General features: G+C 36.5%; 3 long non-coding RNA genes across 5 annotated transcripts in view; all 3 read right to left on the bottom strand.

Moving 5' to 3' along the window:
• LOC127503639 (uncharacterized) overlaps positions 1-18,581 on the bottom strand; it is a 129,068-nt gene that overhangs the window by 93,332 nt on the left and 17,155 nt on the right. The window lies entirely within an intron of this gene.
• LOC127503631 (uncharacterized) lies at positions 12,843-14,660 on the bottom strand. Its single transcript, XR_007927135.1, has 4 exons — positions 14,509-14,660; positions 14,232-14,366; positions 14,091-14,143; positions 12,843-13,995 (listed from the first exon to the last, which is right to left on the bottom strand). It is a non-coding gene; the product is annotated as an uncharacterized LOC127503631 (long non-coding RNA).
• On the bottom strand, positions 15,055-16,794 carry LOC127503644 (uncharacterized). The gene is made up of 3 exons (XR_007927157.1): positions 16,734-16,794; positions 16,139-16,330; positions 15,055-16,043 (listed from the first exon to the last, which is right to left on the bottom strand). It is a non-coding gene; the product is annotated as an uncharacterized LOC127503644 (long non-coding RNA).

An 18,581-nucleotide genomic window follows, 5' to 3' on the forward strand; every position in this document is an offset into this window, starting at 1 on the left:
TGGGCCTATAACCTCAGCAGACACGTGGCATCAGCTCGTGGCAGTGTTATCAGGCTCCAGGCAGAACAAACCGACTACAAGGGAGGTTAATAAGTCAACCGGAGCCCTGGCCAGCCAGCGACATAAAGTCCCTTTTACTGTCTTCAGTAAAGAATGTCAAAGAAACGCAAAAGGTACATGCCAGCATGTTCCCAAAGGAGGCCCCGAGGGCCTACCTGTCACACGCGGCGTCAGCTAGCGGCCACTAAAGTTCTAGGAGCAAAATAGAACCGAGTTAAAAACAAGGTAACTACTTAGCTCAACCAGAGCTAAAGGAGACCATGCTCAAGGAAGTAAATGCATAAAACCACACAACCAGCTGGTTTTAACACAAGAACTCACCCTGAGAGGCAAGCCACTCAGAACATGTACTCAGTAAAAGCACCTTTTACTCTCTAAACGAGAGGAGTACACAGCCAAGCTCCATAGGAGGCCTACAAAGACCTACGACTCGAAACACGTGGTGTCAGCTAGTGGCAATCACGACCCATCCATGGTGATGAGTCACATAGAAACCAACACACAACTGTGCCAACATGCAAACTGAAAGGAGGCCCTTGTGGGGCCTTCAACCTCCATGAACACAGGGCATCAGCCAGTGGTAGCTTCATGACTAAACCAGCCAGTAGGCCAAGTACTCGATAAGACACCTTAACACTTGGATAAGAGGAGTACACACTGCGCCACAGTGCTCTATGAGAGGCCTGACCTAGGGCCTACTCTACAGAGGTGGGAGTGGCCGATGGCGGTGTGAGTCAGCAAACAAGACTCAACCATGGAAATGAGTCTAAATATAACCAAACCAGCTGGGCCAACATAAAAACTGAAAAGGAGGCCTGGCAGGGCCTACTACTTTTAGCACCATGTGGCGCCAGCCAGTGGTCATAAATAGGGACCAAGCTCAAAGGGGACCAGCTCTAGACCCAACAAGCCAATTGTGGGTAACTAGCTGCACAACCTGAGCTAAGCCTACACATTCCAACAGGCAATGTATATGGTACAAATAAACATGCTATCATGGTCTAAGGGAGGCCCACAAGGCCTACCACCTCAAACAAACATGAGCATAAGCCTGAGGCAGTGCTAAGATACGTGAGCAAACTTGCGATCGTAAACCAACAGCGCCCGAGATACAAGCTGTACTCAGAAAGAGGCTATCAAAAAGAGCCAACAGACTTAACAGTATATGTAAAACAGCTGCTGTGGTCATGATCGAATGGGAGCTAACAGAGATCATACTATTCTAACCAGAATAAGACTCTCTACACTCAACCTGAGTGTGCAATCCAACAGGTGATGCACTCAGTGGAACACAAACCCTAACCGGGAGTACAACAAAACACCACGTTCTTAGATAGAGGCTAATCACAGCCTGCTATCACGGAACCAGGTGCTAACCTGTGGCAGCACTAGAGTAAGCTCACATATATGAAAGTATGTAGGGCTAAAGCTTAGAACCCAAAGCAAAGGTAAATGCTTTGTAATACATGCCATCCAAACAGGATTAATGTTTTCACAAAACAGATCTGAGATCTGTATTGAACCCTTGAGAACGAAAGCTAAAAACATTTAGCACCATATACTCAAACTTGAATATAATTCAAGGGGCTCATACGAAGACATTATAAGCATGACAAAGTTCTACAAAGTGGGGCCTAGCAGTACTGCATAACTTATCTTCTCAAAGATAAGGGCCTAACACCTGGGAAAAACACACTGTTAAAAATTGTCCCGTTAAAAAACAGTAAGTAACTGGCAGCACGGTTGCCAGCAAGTTACTGTTAAATTAACAGTGTCTTGCTGTTGTTGAAATTTACAGTTTGTTACTGTTTTTGTAAATACAGCATAAAGCTGTTATTTTCTACATTAACAGTAAATTACTGTCAAAAGCATTAACAGTTAATTAATGTTTATTTGCACTTTTTAACTGTAAGCTACAAATATGTTGTTATATTGAGAAATGGACTGCTAAGAAAAAAAGGTGGAATTATTTTTCTAGATTTTATGAATTATAAACCCTTAGAAGTCTTGCTTTAAAACCATGTTTTAATACAATGTACAAATATATCCTTTGAAACATTAAACATTTAACACAATGCAGTGTAACTTCAAAATGTGCTTTATTAAAACTTTGAAAAACTTAAAGAAAAAAAAGCCACTTTAATCACAAAATATTCTCAAAATTAGTGGCTGATGCAATTGGAATGACTAAAACTTAAGCTTCACAATAAAATGTTTAACTGAATAAACAACATTTATATAACATTAGAAAAAAACTAAATGAGTGACTCAGAGAACTACTGAGTGAATAAGAATTACTGAATTATTAGTGAATAAGAATTACTGAATGAAGAAAGAATTCAATGAAGAATGAAGTCAAAATTTAGGTATTCAAGAATGAACACCTGAAAAAAATTGTGTGACTAACACACTTAAAAGCATGTTTTTGTTGTTTTTCGAAGAGATTGTGTGAGGTGTTTGTGTGTGGTATGTTAGTGAATGAGTGGGTTCACTTATATGAAGTCCCACTCAAAGTCCATTAGCTTCTTAAGTAGACTGGCAACCCGAGTGTTGACTGATTTCTTTTTGTGGGCGACCTTCCCTGTCCGCTTTGATAAGACTTGTCCACCCTTGGTGCCTTTTTCAGGATTTATTCCAATGAAGCGCCTGAAAAACAAATGCGTACATTCAGAATTAGTGTGGGTAAATGTTTACATAACGAGAATGTGAATAGAAATTAAGGTAACACTTTACAATACGGGTGCGCTAATATGCATTAATTCATGCTTAACTAATGCACAGATAATCATGAGTTAATGTATGACTTATGAAGAAGTAAACCATTTATTAATGATTACTGCATCAGCAACTAATGAAGATTCTACATGACTAATATATTAAGTAATCATTAAATTGTTAAATGTGTCATAATGTATTAATTCCCCAATAACATTATATTAACTAATAATGTAAATTAATGTGTTAATTACCACAATCGGTCAAAGCCATGCATTTCAACTTCCAGTTGTCTGCTTTCATTAATCATTAGCTAATGATTTACACAGGTATCATGTTATGACTTTACTTGTTGAGGCACATGACTATTAACTAATTCAAAATTAATTCAAAACCCATAACCACAATTACATATTACTTTTAGATTAGATTAACAATTAGTTAATAGTCAGTGGCCTATGAGAAGCACATGAGGATTCACAGCAATATCCCTAACTTGTTTCTTCATTGTTGCATCCAGGACTGTAACAGGAAGTTTGTGAAATTAGCAGCTTTGAAATCACATCTTTACAGACACCACAATGATTCTGTGGTGGTGCCTAGATCACATGTGTACCCTGCAGTAGACTTTGCGTGCCATGTTGACTTGTGTAGTGCTAAATGTGATACACTAACTCAGTTTTATTCCCATCTTAAAGCACACATTAAAGAGGGACGAAGAGTGACATGCCCTTTTAAGCAGTGTGATAAATCATTTTCAGTGATATCCACCTTTACCTCTCACCATCAATTATAGTAGAAAAGGCAACTGAATTTTTTCCATGTGTCCACATAACTGACACGCAAACATGCTGACAAGTCAAAATGGACAGTCTTTGGGCACGAAAATCTCAACAACAAAAAAATCTCCACTGAAATAAAATGTCCTTTAGCATACTGTACTGGGCAAAGTAACATTACAATACAAACCATCAACATAAAAAAATTGAACAGGAATTATTCTTACTGAGTATTGTAACGCACCACTTATTCTATCAAGCTAACTTAAATCGAAGCAATCCAAAATACAGCCAACACTAAAGAAACAAAACAGCAACACTAGTAAAGAAAAACTCCCCTCATAATACAGTTATGTACAAATTAGAACAAGCTTACCCAAATTTGCAAGCACAACGTTATTGAAATCTTTTTGTCTAATATAAACTAAATGTATATTAGGCAATAAATGAAAAAATCTCAAGCTAAAATTAGCAAACGAGATGACGACAATTTCAGCGCATTAGGCTACAAATACATCAATATTACTTTGTTGCTATGATGTTAAAGGCTTTCTTTTCTAGAAGAGTTTATAGGATATCATATTTGAAATACTTATATTTTGAACTCACATTGTAATCGGGAAATATCTGAATCAGAAATCCTGCTCCACTCTGTGACGCAGTTTGCACGTTGACGGGTTTGGCACTGAAATGGACGTATAAAACAGTTACAAGCTCAGCATCCACAATTATTACAGTTATTTGCACAGTTATTAACGTGTAGCCTATCTCGTGTAAAATGAGCAAGGCAAAGGTGCACTCACCGGTTAAATCACATTGTAAAGACGGATGAAAATCCACATGTGCTCGCTGCAGTTTTCAGTTCCAAAAATACTGTTAAGTACTGTTTTCTTTCCTTCGTGGAATAAATACGGTAAAATGCCGTTAAAATTTGTCTACGTCATTTCACCAACCGCAAAAAAACAGTAATGCGCTGCTTTTTAATATAACAGGATTATACTGTTAAAATTTTGCCGTAAATTAACAGCAATTTTTAACAGTGCAGCAACAGGAAGGCTAATAACAGCCTATAACCTTAGCTGTTAACCTCAGCCATAGCACCTACATAATATCAAAGGGGAAATGGGCATACGGCCAGCAACTCCCTCAGGAGGAGGCCAGAACTAGGAACCATACAACCTCATAGGGATAGTAATAATAAGGGTGATGTAACAAACAAGCACCTAAACCTAGCTCTAGCCTAGCCGCTAGCTAAGGCCTACTGGGGCAAACAAAGCTTGGGCTCCATTTTTAATCCTTCAAATATGAGGAGAAAATGAAGCACTACAAGCAAACAGTGTCAGGTGGCCGATAAAGCCGACCTGCACACAAATAAGTGATGAGTGCTAACTCAAACCAAACTAGAGTATTAGCTGAGAAGCTACTCTAACATAGGAGGCTACAAAAAAAGCGGCCATAAAGCGGCCTGCATGTTTTGAAAACTAGCCAACCTAATGCTACAGTTATTTTGCCCAAAAGAACCCCTTCTAACTTTACTGACTACATGCTCAGGAAAGCTATACAGGAAAAACAAGGTCTACATTTTTTTATATACAAAAATATAGACCCAGCTTACCTTCCTGCGGCTCGTAGAACGAAGATTTTCCCTCCTTATTTTTATACATGAAGAAGGATGAAATCAAAAAGTTCTTTTAAGCCTAAAAACACTTTCACTATCAAGCCAGACGGCAGCCTTTAGAAAAAAAATGATCAAAGGCCCAGCCGTCAGCCTAACTGTAAAAGACGCACCTGAGCATGATACTTAGTACTTAATTATGATACTTAGACTTAGTATCTCATAATAATGAGAAACTTTCTCGTAATAATGACTTAGTTTCTCATAACGAGAAACTTTCTCGTAATAATGACTTAGTTTCTCATAACGAGAAACGTTCTAGTAATAATGAGAAACTTTCTCCTTAATTTTGACTTAGTATCTCATAATAATGAGAAACTTTCTTATAATAATGACTTAGTTTCTCATAATAACGAGAAACTTTCTCATAATAATGAGAAACTTCTACGCATGCGCAGCGCAGCAGAGCAGAAGGGCGTGGCACGCTAGCGACATCCGCTGGTCAAAGTCTCGTAAATGCGAGAACAGCAAACATGGCACGTTATGCAAAACAGTTGTTTTCGTTAGACTGCACTTTGTAGATTACTTTATCTATAGTATCATTAAATAACATCAGTTATTATAAATTATCAGTATATCTTCAATACTTTTCCATGCGCACGAGAAGGTGGAACGCAAAGTGGTTTCCGTGGAAACGGTGGAAACGACGGCTTACAAAAATATGAAATATGAAAGATATACAGGGTCATTTTTGCCCCTTATCTTGAATTCTGATGCATTCTAAATGCATTTTAATAGACTAAATCACGCAGTGAAATTGTGCACTCTAAATATGCTGAAATGAGTTAAGAGTTACTTAATACATCAACTGTGGCAAGAATTACAGAAAATACTGACGACACTTCACAACCTTAAAAAAGGAACTTGCCACAATTTTTTTTTCCTGTTTTTCTCCTCTGCTCCTGCTTTTCTTCTAATCTAGCTTCATGTATGAATATTGTGTCTCTGTGACAAATTACTTGTGATATTCCTTATTTGTAAGTAGATAAAAGCACCTGCTTGACACGTATAGTTTTGGTTTTGTATTCATGGTTTATTTTGTTCATGCTTCATGTTTCATTGCTTTGTTTGTTTCCTGGGCTGCGTTCAGCCCAGACAAAATGTTGCAAAACGTTTTTTAAAAGGAAACGGTGGTGTGTTGAACATCCTGATGATGCAAGAGTTGCAACTATGGCAGCTGAGAAGGCCATTCTTTATGTTCTTTTTGAAGAATTGATATGCTATATTTTTACTATAAAACTCTTACAACAAACATGTCTTCTAATATCTTCAATTGTTGTGTATACCGAGCTGCAGCATACACATTTGTAAACGACTTCATTGTGCAAGCTGTCTCTTTACAGTTTTTCTCGATTGCTTAAACACTATAACCAGGCTTTTGAACTAAAATTTCAAAACCATAACGCAATTTATCAAAAATCACACCCATTTACCTAAACTATAAACACTATTCCCCTTTTTGACACATGAATCAGATTTGTTGAACTGTCACTGCAAAACTCTACACACAAATCCCTTCATTTCTCATTGCCTACACCATGTGGTCATTTAGAAAGCACTAGCATTCAATATTGTTCACTCAAGTCAGCAAAGCTTGAGCTCAGTTAGCACACAGTTACCCACGTGGAAACACTAAGAGTCAAAATTTATCACACACCAATCAGAACCTTCAATAGAGAGAGATAAAAGAGCCCCGGTCAGTTCATTCAGTTTGGAACAATAGATCCAGAGAGACGTGATTGAAAAGGTTGAGGACACCAGAGAGGAGGAGGAGGAGGAGGATGAGCAAGAGCAGTAAGGAGTGGAGGAAGAGGTGAAGGAGGAGGAAGAGGATGAGGATGAGGGGCAAGGAGACAAGGAGTCTCAGATGAAATTCGTGCCACTAGTTGACCATGTCCTTGTCCATGGTATGATTATGAGGGAGGCTGGGCAATGAGTTCAGCAAAACTGAAGTTGCTTTACCATCGCCTCGATCATAAGAACCTTCAGGGAGGAAAACAGGCAGGTGTACCTCAGTGTATCTACTGTAACTTTTGAGTGTTACAACACATGCATCAAAGTGCCTTACATACAGATAGGGTTTCTGTCTGCTTCCATTTTGTAAAAAGGATGTGTTACAGTTACAGTAATCTTCTATTTTTGTAGGACACAGAGACGATGGAATGGAAGAAGCCTGACTAGACATCTCAGTTGATGTGTGCCAGGGGAGGATCAGGCATGCAAGAGGATTTTCCCCCCGCTGCCTGGATAGGGCCAGTACAGCCTGTGATGTTGACGAGATTCTCTGGCCTGTCCCAGACCAAAGACGTGATGCTGGGGCAGAATATTTTTTGTTGTTGTTTGGTGTATTGTACTGTACAGTACATTAGGGAATAGAAAATGTGCAAATGTATACATGTGTTCATCATGTGAAAACTTCCTTGAGGGGAAGAACCACAAGCAACACAACTTATTACTGGTTTTTTTAGTATTGTTTTGAATTTCTCTCACCAGTGTGTAAGACTGTGTTGTAGTGTGTGATGTCTGAGGGCAAAGTTTGGTTTTTCAGCAAGAATGAATGGTTTTGAGTGTAGAGCTTCATTGTGACCTGACAATAGGATGTTTGGGGAATTGGATGAGACGTTATGGATTTGTGTTTACTGTTTTGAGAATATGAGGCATAGTTTCAAGAAATGTTTAAGCAATCGAGAAAAACTGTAATACCTTGTGGTTTATATGCATGTTGATGTTATTTAGATCATTTTATGGACATTTTATGAACTCATCACGTCGCATGATTCTTTACAGGCAAACAGTCTCTTCTGTTGATCGGTATGCAGTAAAACAGTTAAACATGAAGCAGGAGATTGATGTTCAGATGTATTAATTTCTACCAAACATGCTGTAGTTTCTCTTGTGTTTTCCAACAATGTCTTTTCTGTCATTGTTGACCAGTTTTATCAAGGGTTCTCTGTGAACTGAGGAAGTGATTCTGTGAAGCTGTAGAAACTGCTGACCACCAGATAAATTCTGTACACAATTCTGTGGCCTATAAACAAACCAGTTCTTGTTTTTGTTTTGTTTTTTGCTAAAATGGCTGATTTAAGTTTGCATTGTCGGCACTTTCCTTTTCTCTAAAACTAATGTCCTCATAAACAGATTGAACAGGATCAGATGTGTTTGAGTGTCAGTGAGTTTCTGCGTTCAATACCATAAAGGTTGACACATTGGTGTCAAAACTTGTACAGTTGGGTGTAAATCCCCATTTGATTCGTTGGTATATCTCATTCCTCACTAATGGAGTTCAGAGAGTTAAAGTGAATAAAACGTTGTCATCTGCTATCATAACAAATGTCGGAGTACCCCAAGGTTGTGTCAGCTCTGCAATACTTTTCACCTTGTATACAGATGACTGTCGAACTGACAAGTTAAATCAGTACATTTTAAAGTATTCTGATGACACTGTGTTAATATCTGTGTTGAATGATTTAGACAGCCCTAGATTTCATCAACAGGGTGTGACTAATTAGGTTGTGTGGTGTGAGAATAATGATCTTGTCATTAACACAAGTAAAACAGAAGAGATTATATTTGGGTCTACATCTGATACTCATAAAATGCCTGTTCTTATTCATAATGGAAAAATCAGACAAGTCAAAACATGCAAGTATTTGAGTGTGATGATTGATGATATGTTATCATGGAAAGATCATATTGATGCTCTCTGTAAAAGAACAAAGCAGAGAATCTATTTTCTACGTCGTCTTAGGTCATTCGGTGTAAGAGAACAGATTCTTCTGTTATTCTTTATGTCTGTGATAATGAGTGTACTGCAATATTGCAACTCTATTTGGTATAAAAGTTTGTCTGTTAAGCTAAAAACAAAGTTGTTTAATCAATTAAAAATCTGCTCAAGGATTGTTGGCCAGCATCTAGAGAAGCTATATGACTCAATTTATTATAATAATTTGTTAAGACTGGCTAATAATATAATTTCTGATCCTAATCATGTCCTGCATAATGGGTTTGAATTATTACCATCAAATCGGAGGTACAGAGTTCCAAGATTCAAAAAAGTGAGGCTGAAACACTCATTTGTGCATCAGGCGATTCTTGAGCTGAATAGGACACTTAATCATAAATCAAGAGTATTGTGAATGTGCTGTGTTGTAGCAGTGCAATGGGATGTAGCAAGGGCAGGGTTTTTTTTTTTGTGTGTGTGTGGATTAAGTGATGTTGTGTAAGAGATGTTGATTGTTGCAAACATAGAAACATAGAAAAAATTCAGACTTGTTCTGACAATAAAGTATCATATCATATCTTACAGACAAATCTTCCTGGAAACAGCATCTCTTCTGGAAGCTGCTTCAAGTGTAGCATAATAAATAAAAGACTCTCCTTGTTTAGAGCGAACCTTTGTTATTTCTAAATGATGTGATCCTGATGATCTGAGTGATCTGTTTATATTCAGAGCATATCTGTAATGTATTGAGGTCCTAGACCATTGAGTGATTTATAAACAAGTAACAGTTGTAACCAGGGTTAAATGAAGGGAAATTGAAGGGAATTATTTAATTTATTCACAGTTTAGTAACATCATATTTCTCCAATAAAAGTTGAAACGAAGTTTTAAAGTTATTAAAAACATTTAAAAATTAGTGAATTTATCCTATTTAGAAGATTAGGGATTGACCAATGAGAGCTCTTTGTCATCGTGCACCCTGCGTGTCGACAAGCATGCGCATTGACAGAAGAGACGTGATCTGATCTTCGTGATCTATTTTGATGAAATGTAGATTAAAAACCCTCCGAAAAGTGTACGAAAGTTTTAAATTCATTTATTTCGAGCCATCCAGTATCTGAAGAAGCCGATTGAATATTGTTGAGACACATTTTACTCGTTCACCGATTCCATTGCTGGTCACACGCGCCTGTGTGAGAGCAAAAACGAACATAGAGTTCACCGACGCCATTGTTGGTCGTGTATTAAGAGACACGTGTCTATGTATAAGTAAAATCGATTATAGAGTTCACTGACGTCATTGTTGGTCACGCGCCTGCAACAATTGATACAGAGGCCAGGTTTTTTTTTTTCACTTCCTTGTGTTTTTTCTTTCTTTTTTTTTTTTCTCCTTCTTTTTTCTTCTTTCTTGATTCTATGGATTCGTGATACTCCCATGATCTTCTGTGACATCCTGTGAAACTTCACATTTGATGGCGAGCCAACCAAATCTGCTACAGAGGAAGAAGAACGACACATCATACAGAGGATAATATACTTTCTTTCAATTTTGGTTCTTGCCTTATGAAAGCAAGACAGTCGAAACCTAAAGAACTATTAGGTTCCCTTTCTAGAGGGGAACTGAAAAACCAGAACCGGTGTTCTGATCATTTGTGCTACCCTGTCTGATTTTGCTTCCAACCATTGAAACAGTGGGTAACAAAATCTGACAGTGAAAAATGCTACCTATCGGATTGTGCTTCCATCGTGATATTAACATGGTTTATGGCTTTATTAACATCTACACCTACCCCAACCCTAAACCTACCCTTATAATAATGCAAGTACAGTAGTGGTAGCACAATATGATATAGCATTAATCGTTAGAACAAGTATAAATCGATAGCGAAAAATGTTACTTATCAGATAAATGTTACTTACGCGCTTTATTAATGTCTACACCTACCCCAACACTAAACCTACCCTTACAATAATGCAAGTACAGTAATTTTGTGTTATTTATCATGACAAAAATGATGTGCGCACGTGCAGTAAGCCCGGGTAGAACAATCTGACGGGTATGATGAAATGTCAGGACACCGGCAAGAGAAGTAAATGATCAGTACTTTACAGAACATTGAACTATTGATGGTATACGATTACCCATAACCCATTTGATTGACATCGAAGTCCTTATTGGAACATCTGTGATATTTTGAGAGAAACATTATTTCTTTTATACCTTTTTCTTTTTTTCTTTTTATTTCTTTCTGATATTGAAATGACCAGTCCGTGTATATTTTTGGGGTAAAAGAAGAGTGCACTCAAGGGAAATATTCATAGTTTGTCTTTATTGTATATTGTTCATATGACATTGTAATTTACTTTATTATATTTTGTTTATTTTCACTTTACATCAAAAAAAGAACAAATTACATTTCAATTTCAAATTTAACTTTGTGCCTGTCTGTTGCTTCTCACCACAACTCGCCACCACCTCTCTAAATCTTCTGATAAATTCAATTCAATTCTATCTGCTATAACAGCAGTTAATTTATTAAATTATTGCTAATTCCTTAGACGAGTGGTCTTAGGGCGGTAAATCTGGGTGTCATCTGCATAGCTGTGATAGGCAGTTTGGTTCTGTCTCATTATTTGGCTCAGTGGCAGCATATATAGGTTGAACAGGAGCGGTACGAGGATTGAGCCTTGAGGGACGCCACATGTCATGGATGTCTGATTTATGGTCACCATAATAACCTCTCCCTGGAATAAATAAACAGCTGAAATGTGAACAGACTATTTCTGTCTGGAACTTTTTTGAACCAATAATAATAAAAGACCAAAATGGGACAGAGATGTTGGATAAGGCTACATCATTCCCAGAGACTCTATACAGGACAAGAATTTTTCACAAATCACAAATGTTCCACCTAAGGAACTTTTGTTTGTATGTGAATGTGAGTTATGTACACTGAAAAGACTTTTATTGCTGAAACTGTGTGTATCCACTCTAAGAAAGAAAAGCAAATCACACACAGAAAAACAAGATCGAACTGAAAGTGAAATGGATTTTGGTTCAAAGGCCAACATGTATCAGTGGTAAAGAAAGAGCACTAAACTGTGCCATCTGGAGGAAAATATGAGCCACTGCAGAACTCATTGTACAGTAATAGTTATGAATGTTCATATCAGTGATATGAATTCAGCCAGCTGGTGATGGACACCATTTCATATAATTTAGATTTTTACTCGCATTTGACACTTGGTGAGTGTTAATTTTAGGCCCTGGTTCTTCAGACTGCCAAACCCTTCTGTTGACGTCAAGACTGATATCACCACTGCGCACATTTGAACAGTGTTTCATGTTTATGACTTTCCTTGGGAAGTTTATTTTATTTTGCTTTAGATGACACTTCTATTTTCTGTTTTCTATATCATATATTTGTTATTGATAAATATATCCGCATCTGAGTTTGGGTGTATCAGGTATTTTTGTGTAAACAATCTTTTAGGTCTGAGAATATTTACATGAAATTGCAGAATTCTTGATTTTATATTTTTGTGGACAAAGCAATTAAACACATCTCTATCATTTAACTCCATCACAGAATGTTCCTGAACAAGACAAACTCCACAGACGTTATCAAATGGCTTTTTGAATTCATAATTCCTGAGCGACACTCTGACGAAGTCAATGTTTTAATGAGAAACAGAAGGGTGAATCTCAGTGACTGTGAGATCTCTGAATGTAGAAGCAGGGTCTGTAAGCATTTGTGTGAATGTCTGATGTTGATTCCTGCATCAGTGTGTGAGTTTGTGTTTATTAGTTATTAAAGCTTCAGTGATGAAGATGATCAATCAACACTCATCTTCGGCCATTGAAAGAGAAAAGAAATACACAAACAAGTAGTTTAAGTTTCAAGATTTTTATCTATTTATGTTCTGAACATTTCAATCAGGTTTATTCTTCTAGAGCAGTACATATTTTGTTTTTTGTTTTTTTAGTGAAACTAATTTCATTAAAAAATAAATCTAATTCATATTTACAATTAATTCTAGTAATAGATTTACAATATCATGTCCAGTACAATATTACAGTGCATCCGGAAAGTATTCACAGCACTTCAATTTTTCCACATTTTGTTATGTTATAGCCTTATTCCACAATGGATTAAATACATTATTTTCCTCAAAATTCTACAAACAATACCCCATAATGACAACGTGAAAGAAGTTTGTTTGAAATCTTTGCAAATTTATTAAAAATTACAAAAATCACATGTACAAAAGTATTCACAGCCTTTGCTCAATACTTTGTTGAAGCACCTTTGGCACCATTTCCAGCCTCAAGTCTTTTTGAGTATGATGCTACAAGCTTGGCACACCTATTTTTGGGCAGTTCCTACCATTCTTCTTATTTGCAGGACCTCTCAAGCTAAATCAGGTTAGATGGGGAGTGTCGGTGTGCAGCCATTTTCAGATCTCTCCAGAGATGTTCAATCGGGTTCAAGTCTGGACATTCACAGAGTTGTCCCGTAGCCACTCCTTTGTTATCTTGGCTGTGTGCTTAGGGTCGTTGTCCTGTTGGAAGAGAAACCTTCACCCCAGTCTAAGGTCCAGAGCGCTCTAGAGCAGGTTTTCATCAAGGATGTCTCTGTACATTGCTGCATGCCATCTAACCGTGGGACCTTATATAGACAGGTGTGTGCCTTTCCAAATCATGTCCAATCAACTGAATTTAGCACAGGTGGACTCCAGTCAAGTTGTAGAAACATCTCAAGGATGATCAGTGGAAACAGGAGCACCTGAGCTCAATTTTAAGGCTGTGACTACATGTGATTTTTTTTCGTTATTTATTTTTAATAAATTTGCAAAGATTTGAAACAAACTTCTTTCACGTTGCCATTATGGGGTATTGTTTGTCCATTAATCCATTTTGGAATAAGGCTAGAAAAAGTGAAGCGCTGTGAATACTTTCTGGATGTAGTGCACACTAACCCTCATTCAGTGACTGAACATGATGAAGAATTTTCTGCTGGTGAGACGACAGGAACCACAGCTTTCTAAAGAGGAAACACACACAACTCTCAATATCACATCAGATTTGTGATTCAGTTCTACAGTTTGAATTTCATTATATGATCAGTGAGTGTTTCACCTCATCTGTGAGCGTCTCTGAATCGTCAGACTCAACCTCTGGATCATGAGAAACTATTAAAAACATAAAGGCATTAGTTCCTCATTCAGTTAAAGTAATTTGCTATCCAGAGTATAACAGTGTTTTATATTAAAGACCCACAGTTTGGTGCTCCACTGTTAATGCTGGTTCGTCTGACTCGTCTCGGGATCTGTTTCTCTCCTGGATCTTTAGTTTGTATCTCGTCCTCTTTCTTTGCCATTTTCCTCTTTCTCTTTTGTCCTGATGTTTAATTCTCTGTGGCAAATCATATTGAGATACTATTTAGTGTTAGTTTGACATTTGTTAATAAATGTTGTGCAAAACAGAATTACATTTCAGTTTCATTACATTAACACTGTATTTATTTTGAAATAAAGAGATAAAGTGTTTTAATCACCTTGAGACGAGCTGAAGAGGGTTAATATCCACTGCAGATCTGAGATGTTGTGTTTGGAGCTTTAAGGTTATAAAGAAACTCACAGCGACGCCTCGTCACTGAGCTGCTGCTCGAGCTGATTACACTTTATCATCTCGTGCAGTCGCTCCTCTAGAGGGGCCTGTGTGAGGATAAGGGGTTATGTGCAGTTAGCAGATCGCTATACTTCTAGTGTTGTGTCCTTCTCCAATTTTTGACTTTTCAGTGTCAGTTTAACCTCTTTTTGGGCCCATTTTACCTGTAAAAAGAAAATCTGTCTAATATAACTTGATATCAGGTGTTTTTTCATTTTAAACCCTCATTCAGAGTCATTCATATGTGCAGTGCTGTGGTCCTCTGGTCTAGATGTGGTTAGAAAACAATGTGACATAAAAACACACAGCTGTGCTCTGTATGAAACACACGGTACCTATCCAACCCATGTAGCTCATGATCGATCAGTTGAGCTGAAATAATGTTGGATTTGTTCAGGTGAAGCTCACACAGGTGATCTCTCACAGAAACCTGCTGTGATTCTGATGATCACCTGTAGAGGGCGACACTTCACTGTGTTACAGGGGTCAAAGGTCAAAACAGTGCAGGTTTAGATCTGGATTATTTCTGAGATGTTGATGTGATCTGATTCAGCGTAACAAACACATCAAACATCAGAATAACTGACACACAATAAGAAAATGTTATGCTTTAAAATATTGTAAACTTCTACATTTGTCCATTTATTATATTTCTTTATTTCACTGACTCATGTGTTCCAGATATACAGTAGAAACAGAGTTCATCCATGACCTTTCACACACTGAATGGTTTTTGCGGTAAAAAAAAAAAATAAATAAAAACAAAAAGTGATTTACAATATTGAGTATGATTTGATGGACAGATTCAGATTCCACACCTGATTCTCTGATCCAAACATCTGAACTGATCTGTGTTCACTGATATCAACATTCATAATTACAGTATTACTGATGATTATGACAACATGCATTGACACGCAGTGGCTCATATTTTCCTCCAGATGGCGTAGTTTAGTGCTTTCTTTACCACTGATACTGATACATGCTGGCCTTTCGAAACTAAAATCCATTTCAGTTTGATCTTGTTTTTCTGTGTGATTTGCTTTTCTTTCTTAGTTCAGATGCATAAAGGTTCAGCAGAGACTGTATTTTTCAGTATAGATCACTCACATTTACATAAATCACACAAATGAAATGTTCTTACAGGTCAAATGTGTGTGATCTAAAACACACTTTTGAAGGTCCATTCATCCGTCCTTTGCTCCGCTCGTCCTGTACAGTCTCTGGGATGATGTAGTCTCATCCAACATCTCTGTCCTGTTTGTGTCCTTTATTATTATTATTATTATTATTATTATTGCTTTATTAAAGTTCTTCTTCCATCAGTTCCAGCTGCACACGTCAGTAGTTTCTGTCAGTGGTTTATATTTCATCTGTCAGTGTCTCTCAGTGAATGACTCTCTACAGCTTCATCATGACAGACTGAAGAAAATAAAGATTATAGATCATGACATTTAATATATCATTATAAACAGTTCCAGATGTATGAACTCAAACTCTGATGTTAAAATACTCACAGTTTGGTCTTTTTGGCTCCACACTGTCCTGATGATAAAACATCATGGATCTTTTCTTCTTTAATTCTTCAGATTGTGAGTTTTTCTCTCTGTTTTCATGATTTTTGTTGTTCTGTTGTTTCTGAATCTTCAGATTCAGTCCATCACACATCATCTCCAGTCCAAAAAAAAAAAAATTTACTACCTGTATTGCTGCCATAAAATGATCAAAATGAAGAACATAAATCATGTTTAACACAAGCAGACAGTTGAGTATGTGTATTCTGAGACTGGGGCAAGTTGTCACACTTTTAACTTTTTAAATTTTTGAAAGTTCAATTCTGTATAGACATAAATTTTAAAATTTCATAAAATACCATGCATTGTCAAATCATTGTTTTACCAAAATACCTAATTGTAATAAATTCAATATAAAAAATTACATCATATACATTTTTGGAACAAACACTTTCATCCTAAAAACACACCTTTCAAAAGACCTTCATATTATTGTAATATATCTAATATATTAAATATTAAACTATATTATTATATTAAACTTATTTCCTGATACATGTGTTATTAATAAACATTAATGAGTTTAAAGCTGACTTACGAGAATCATGAGATCCACACCAGTCTTCTGTATAATCACATGGAGAATCACAGATCAAGTCACTTTGACTTCTGGACAAGCGTCTCAAACTCTTTTTATAAAGTCAGATGGTGTTTAAACATTAACCCTGAACCAACTTTATCACAGGCTATAACCTGAATCACAGAGTTAAATGATATATGAGCTTTGATATGCTCATGGATAAAAAAAATAAAGAGATTAAATTGTTTCTTTAGTAAATTTATATTTATATCAGATGAAAAATAAGTGCACTAAAATAATGAAATATATTATAAGGAAGATTAATGTATTAAACCTGCATCAAAATACTAATGTCTCATTTCCCCTGATATTGACCACATGATTAAAGGGATAGTTCCCCCAAAAATGAAAATATCTCTCCCTCATATGTTGATTCAAACCTCTTTTGTGGCACACTGTTATTCATTTTTATGCATGGTAAAGAATTTTGGCAGTTCAGTAATTTGTGAGTCAATAGACACTACGCTAAAGGAATGTCAAAATTAATTTCAATTTTTTTACTTCCTCGGGCTGCCAGCAGGTCAGAATGTGTCAATGTGACAACAGTTATATTTCTTGTGTTGATGTCAAGACTAATATCACCGCTGTGCTCCTAAACATTAAAACATTGGAAACAATTACTCAATCAATTTTACCATGATAGTTTCTGTACTGTTATAGATATTGTGGTTACTGTTATTGTTTTTATGATAGTGCTGGCTAAGACAGAAACAAGAATTCAAGGAGTAGGAGATTAAGTATTACTTTTTATGTCATTCAGAAAGTGTGTCTGGCAACAGAAAGAAGGTCACATGAAAACAACATGAAGGTTAAAGATCTGAGCTGAAAGACTGGAAGTGTAAAGTAATTAAGTCTGTGTTCACACTTGGCATGTTTGATTCGATTTAAACTAACTATGGTGCGATTGCTCTGTTAATGTGGTTCATTTGAACAAGTGTGAACGCTGCCATCTGAACCCTGGTCTGCTGAAAAGAAATCTGGTGCAGTTCGAATGATATATAATGAACAACAACATGTAAACGAAGTGCAGTATTCAGTATTGAGCTCTTGTTGTTCTGAACCGCTTCAGTTCATCCGTTACTGATGTTTTAATAAATGAGAGACGTTTATGTGCAGCTGCTGGAGTTTATTATCTGCAGGTTTATAATCATGTTTCCATCGTTCATGATTTCCATTCCATCACTCTTTCTCCTTATCTATAAGCTGAACTTTGACTGTCTTTTCATTTTCATCTGTCAGTGAAGAAAGTAAACATAAGGTCAACTGATATTTATGTTTTATGAATCATTTTAAGTTAATTTACTGAAGGCTACCAGGAAAGCTAGGTAAATAAGTTTATTAAATTAATTCACAATATGTGCACATTTATTATTAATCTAATATGATGAAAACGGCTTCGATGTTTCTTGTCCCCTCAAATTGTCAGTTACTAATTACATTAGACATGAATCACGTAAATTAAGCCTATTCAAAAATGGGGAATTTAGACAAAAGTTTATTAGTTTGCACCCCTGATTATCTTTGTCGATTGTTTAACATTTCTATCTTAAAACATCTGTTAAATATGACATGTTTAGCTACTCACATCTTATCTCGCACTTTATGACCGTTAACTGAAGCGTCGAAATACACGCAGTAAAATAAACATATACAATTATATGAAAACAATGTCTATAATATTATGATAGAAGTCTTTTAATAGGTTATGACATTTATTTGTGATGTTATATTGCATTTATTGTGCATTAGCCACTACTTATAATATGCTGGGACGGTCAGTTGAGCAACAAGATCGCAGCACATCTC

Source organism: Ctenopharyngodon idella, chromosome 21 (assembly GCF_019924925.1).
Source record: "Ctenopharyngodon idella isolate HZGC_01 chromosome 21, HZGC01, whole genome shotgun sequence".
NCBI classification, from domain to species: domain Eukaryota; kingdom Metazoa; phylum Chordata; class Actinopteri; order Cypriniformes; family Xenocyprididae; genus Ctenopharyngodon; species Ctenopharyngodon idella.